Consider the following 6,422-nt stretch of genomic DNA (forward strand, 5'->3'; position numbering starts at 1 on the left):
GGAATATGACAGTTGCCTCTGCTTAAACTCTTTGGGTTTGCTTCGTAATAATGAATGAGTCGTGTTTTGCGTGCATGTAGCTATTTAGATGTTGTGGATGTTGGAAGGTGCAGGTTTCCAACTGGAAAGGCGCGAAAGTTGGCACATCGTGATATAATATAGCATACGTTACAGCATGATAGATACTGTAAGGGCAGACAAATTTAGAGAGTTTTTCATTAAAATGCAACCCATTTTAGTTTAATATTATTCATTTCTTTACGTAGGCCGCATATTATGTACTTTTTTATGGGGGACATTTCTATGCGATTTCGTAAGATTTGATCAGTGTGTTTTTGTGAAGGTCGTGTTGAGTGATTAAAGCGTGATTCATGCAATGACCGCAACCTAAAGATCGCGGAAATCTTGCTAATTTTATAGTGTCCAGTTTTCCGGATTGGCTTTATTTTTACATACTGGTCAAACGGAAAATGTGATAGTTAGTAACACAGAGCTTTTGTGTTTCTTCATCTATTATTATTCTATATTCACATATTGTTGTAAATGTCCATGTTTTTCCTGCGTTCAAGAAAGAACGAAAATGTGCATTCATTCATTCAATGGGTTTCTTCTCATCATCCAAATGGATACAATTTAAATTTACAGTTTAGCTAAAATATTCTTTGGCCGGTCTAGATTTAGATAGTGTTTCTCTTTTCTTTTCTTTCTTTCTTTCTGTTTTTCTTTTTTTCAAGACGATGCCAGTAATCTGTGGTCGGCGGGACCTGGCCATCCCGGATGAGCGGTGCTTTCGAGGACTGTCCAACCTGAGAATGCTTGAATTTCGGTCAATCTCAGGTTCGTCAGCCCATGAAAAACCGTCTCGCTGAAACCCACGCGGATGAACCAGTGGTCCTCCAAACCACCTAAATGCCGCATCACAAAAGCTATATCACTGCACCTCTATGCACTACATGTGTTGTTTTCAGAAGTTATCCGTTCACTTATTTGTGAGTTACAAAACTGTTCAGTGCTAAGACTTTGTCGAAAACGTTTTTTTTTTTAATAACATGTAACTTTACAGATTCACAAGATGTTGTATTGCTATTTATTTGATTAAAAAAACAACAACAATGAATGAATAAACCTATTCAAAACCCATCTATGGGTGCAAATGAAAGTCATTGAAAAACAGATCAAGTCAGTGTCACAAAATGTTCATTAAATGCATTTATTTACAGCATGACCGCAGATATATTACTCTGTACTGCTTGGGACAGCATTAAAAGGATTTATTAAAACTAAACAAATCCCACTCAATGCGCATCCGCTTATATTAATACGTTTCATATTTTAACTGGTTTCACTTCAAATATTTATTAACTCTTTATAACTGGTTTTAAAACTATTGCAGTCATTTTGATGGACCAAATGTATATTTTATAAGGATCATCAATTAAAATCGCTGTTATAAATAACGGCGTATCCCGGCCTCTGTGTCCACGCATGTCTCGGCCATGTGCTTTCTGTGTGTGTAGTCGTCTATGAACGAGTTATTTCACACGGCGCCAACCAACCCCAAGAACCAATATGCCGATCATCCCCACATGCAGTATTTTCACGAACGATCTCAGATAGCTAGCCGTACTTGTTTACCAAAATTCTCTGCATTATTATGTTTTCGATTCTCAACGTATTTATCGTTATCAGGGTTGATTTTTGTTGTTCACCGTAGACGTCGCTGACCGATCTTGATCTTTAAAGAGGGAAATCGTGCGGTTATGAACCAAACAAATAACCCTTATCCCCGCAACCTTTCTAACACCTCGCCTGAAATGTGTAAATAAGACATAATCTGTCACATATGTGTTCTGTACTATAAATACGTCCACGTATTTTCTTTGATACCGTGTGTTAGGTATTCGGAGTGGTGTAATGCTTCTCAAACATCCCTTATCTGCAACTTTCTGCTCAAATCCTTATTTGTGACTTAAGGCCACACGGTGTTAGCAGCGATCGGTGTGGCGATCTCATAAAGAAAAGAGAAAGCCACTTAGACCGGGTCACTGGGTCAAAGGATTTAAACCTTCAACAAAAGGCCGGAGCGGTGAAGCGGCAATCCAGCTGACGCATGTCCTCTAAACAAGCTTAATTAAAGAAGCTTTCCGAGTGCTTTAAAACGCTTAATGGTATAGTTTTATGCACATTTTCCCGAGCATTAACCTTAAGCCCCGAAGTCTGTTCGGCGTCATCCTGAGAATCAAAGACAAAGCTGTTCCGCACACGTGAAGGGTGTGGAGAGCAGCGCGGATTACGGGACAGTTCCCTGAAACCTTTGACAAGATAAAGTGCTCCGTTAACGCAAATAGTGCAAATAAGTTGCATCGCGAGTGTGCTGGATTCGAGAGGGAGGATCTTCGGAGGGTCTTGTAATCTGTTAACTCAGGTAGCGGTTTGCAGATGACATAAAGCAGAGGCTTGGGGAACATGTGCTGCAATTGTCGGTGAAACCTCACGCACCACTAGAGGGACCATATCCATGCGTGACGAGACCCACTGGTGCTAACCTACGAACGGCACAGCTTTAAGATGACTTTTGGTGGAGAAAATTCAAGTTTCCACGATGAAAACTCAAATGACGTTCGCGTAAAAGAGAACGCGGAATGTTTCTGGTCGAGGTTTAGCAGCACCGCCAGCTCTGTAGTCTGTAAAACTGTGTGTGAGAGACTGATTTAGTGAAATTAGCTAATTACAATACGCTAATCCTAAAGCTTGTAACTTTCATTTGCCTCTTTGTGAGGCGATTTCATTTCAGATGGTGTTTTTGAAAAGGTGAACTTATATGAAAATGTGAGCAACGTTTCGTAAAATAAATCATAAAATTAATAAAACAATAATTTTACAAGAAGACAAAAAAAGAGATAGTTGAGTCTGTTGTTAGGTACTTTAATTAGCTTTGTATGAAACACTAAACTTCCAGGGATGTCCATATTTGTAATTACAGCGTATATATATAAATATAAGTAAATATAGCCAGCGTGTGAACATGAATAATTAGTATTTTAATTAGCTGCATGTAAAACAATAGAGGTCTGTGGTATGTCCCTGTTCAGATAGCCAGAAAGCACATGACACATCTCACAACAATTCCAACATCACTGGGGCAGTACTGATATGCAAATATGTTATATTTCTGAAGTAACTGCTATATATCACGCCAGTGGATCCTAAAGTTCAGGACGTGTCGGCGGGTTTTCGCTCTCGTTTAAACAGAGCGTGTTGACTGGAGCTCAAGCAGCCTGCGCGTCTTCTTCCGCGCCTCTGGGTGGCGCTCTCTGAGCTGAACTCCAGTCAGGCGAGTGGCGGACGACCCGGCTTTCACACAACAGAGGTAAGTTACTATCTATTTTTACAAACAGAAACAGAAGCGGTTCATAAGGCTCAGCAAACCCGAATCATATGGACCTATATGAGCTATTATGAGATTCAAATAGCCTGCCATCATGGCATTTCACAAAAGAAAACACATGAGAAGGTGTGACAGGTGTTTATTATGGGCCACTTGTAATTGACATTGCTGAGCACACGTCATATTTAAAGTATAAACTTTTTAAAAATTATTGTTTTTTTTGTTTTTTTTACCTAAAACATAAACTATGTCGTACTTTAAAATATGTATATTTTGTTAAAATTTTACAAGATTAAAAAAACCCCAATATGGTTGGTTCATGGTTCGTATATATATATATATATATATATATATATATATATATATATATATATATATATATATATATATATATATATATATACACACAAGTATACACATGTACATATTTTCTAAATATATTATGTATGTGTTTGTCTATTATTATATACATAATAAATATACACAACACACACACACATATTATGTAAAAAAAAAAAAAAAAAAAACTTTCTATTTTTAAAACTGTGATTAATAGACAGCACTTATTATATTTGTGTGGGGGTGAGAGATAACTGATAAAAATGGTTAAATTTAAAAGTATCTGTTAAATTAATACTGTAAATGCCAATGATTTGTATCATTATGATTGTATTTTTTTTTAATTCTCAAATAGAGAAACAAAAATGCTAAAGCAAATGTTTCCAGTATTGAGGGTATTACAAACAAACAATAAATAAGTAATGATTAATTTATTCCTTAAGAGACAGCATCACCGACGTGGTTATGTGACACTGTTTTAAATAGGCTGATGTTTTGTGTATGTGAAACTTTTGTGCGATTTTTTTTAAATAAAGGCGCAGTCCTGTACGTGACATGCAGGGAAAAAATGTAATTATGAGCATGACATACTAACTGAGTTTTTAGCATTTTTATGCTGTGAGCATTTCTTTCTGCGTGTGATGTACAGGGCTCCCGTAACTAAACCGTAGGATACCAGGTGCATGCTGTATGCCAATTATCAAACTAATAAAATATTAATGAATAATACGTGTCAGGTGGACCTATAGACTATAGAGGATATGAAGAGCAGTCTAGATCCTCTTTGAGTTCATCCTGACAGTGTTTAACAATAGACTTTATCCTCAGGGGAACAACCCTACATGAGCGCCTGTGTGTGTGTGTGTGTGTGTGTGTGTGTGTGTGTGTGTGTGTGTGTGTGTGTGTGTGTGTGTGAAGGGTTGGGTCTGTGCAGCTCATCACAGTTAGTTTAGGGTTAAAGGATATTTGGGTAAGAGGTCTGTTACTAAAATGCATACTTTGGCTTAAGAGAAAGATGTGGCCCGTGTGTGTGTGTGTATGCGTGTGTGTGGGTGGAAGGTTAAACACCATCTGGATAGATACGTTTGAGAGATCACGCATGTTTGTGTGTGTGTGTGTGTACACAGACTATGTGTACAAGAGTGACCAACATCGCTACTTCTCTTTCTTCACTTCTCTGAGCTCCACAAACGGCCTCCACAAGCCCGGGTTCGAGGGGAAGAGATGGCCAATGAGCCTTTTGTTCTCTGATTTTGAAGGTCTTTCCACTAACTCTTTTCATCTTACCTCTCTGCTCGCTTTCACATGAAGGCGAAAGGTGCTCTGCGTCTCAAAAGGATTTTTAGGTCATGGGTGCCTCTTCATGACAGGCCTCGTCTGATTTCACATCCTCCTCCCCTGATGAGAGAAAGAGCGTTTTGTGTTATAAGGGCAGCTGTTAAAGTTTCTGTCTGTCATGAACGGCTGGAACACGAGCTGCTCGTGAACCGAAAACGTGCACAAGTGGCGCGTTTGTTGTGTAAAATTGATTTTTGTTGCATCTTTTTAGAGCGTCCTGGGTTTAAAAGGCCCTCGGGGGCCAAAAAATATCTTTTTAATTTCATTTTGTCGGAATGTGAATGGCTAAAAACGCCGTTTCTAAAGAGCTGTGAAATCACGCTCAGTGACTAAACACTGAATTTGAAGTCGTTCGATTCAGGATTTACCCATAACCGAATCCCTGAAACTGTCACACGTACACATGTTCAGAAGCTTGTTATTCAGCAAGAACACGTTCAGTTATTTGACGTGAACTACAGTGAAAACATTTATAATGCTACAAAAGTAACAGCATATCAGAATGATGCTATGCATTCACCTGTGTATAAGAGGAAATGAGAAATATACGCGGGCCAAAGATGGCAAGATGTCCGCATCACAAGGAATTCACAAAAGTGATATTATGTCCATAGAAAGCACGTTAAATGAATGTTTTTGGAGCATAAAATGTCAAAATGCGGTTGAAATAATGTTACATTGTCATTCAATGCATATTACATTTTATTGTGTTTTAAATGATTTAAAAAAAATCCAAATAAAATGGCAAATAAAAAAAAAAGTCAAATTAATATTTGGGGTGAACATGATTAATCTGTTAATGTGTCATGAATTGATTTTTTACACTGAATGACATTGTAGTGGGTACTTTTTGCAAATCAAGTGAAAGCTTGTAATATTAGTTTTTGGGCTCAGAAAAGCAAAAACAAAATTGCATGTAATTTAAACAGAAAACATTTGCACGTTTTTGAGGAAAAACAAGCACGATTTAAAGCGGTAGTCTTTGGCCCACGTGTGCTTACGCAGTAGTCCTGTTATATTTTCTTTCAAAAACAATGAACTGTTACATGCCTCAAACGTTTGAACGGTTTAAATAGCCCGCAGGCAAATATTTTCAGTTTTAAGAAGACTAAACATACGGTGTAGTAAATGTGTGAATTCCCGAACAGCAAGAAGTTTTAATAGATGTGCAAAATTGGCTTTGACTCCTTCAGTCCCAATAGAGTCTGATTTGTGAAATACACTTGTATTAATACTTTAGCTAGCAGAATAACACAGAAATTCATGCCTTAAGTAGTAATGCGATTAATGTACCGAAATGTTATTTAAAATATTCATATATCACGAGCATTTGCATATGGTGGCAGATTAGGCCAAC

Source organism: Puntigrus tetrazona, chromosome 23 (assembly GCF_018831695.1).
Source record: "Puntigrus tetrazona isolate hp1 chromosome 23, ASM1883169v1, whole genome shotgun sequence".
In the NCBI taxonomy this organism is placed as follows: domain Eukaryota; kingdom Metazoa; phylum Chordata; class Actinopteri; order Cypriniformes; family Cyprinidae; genus Puntigrus; species Puntigrus tetrazona.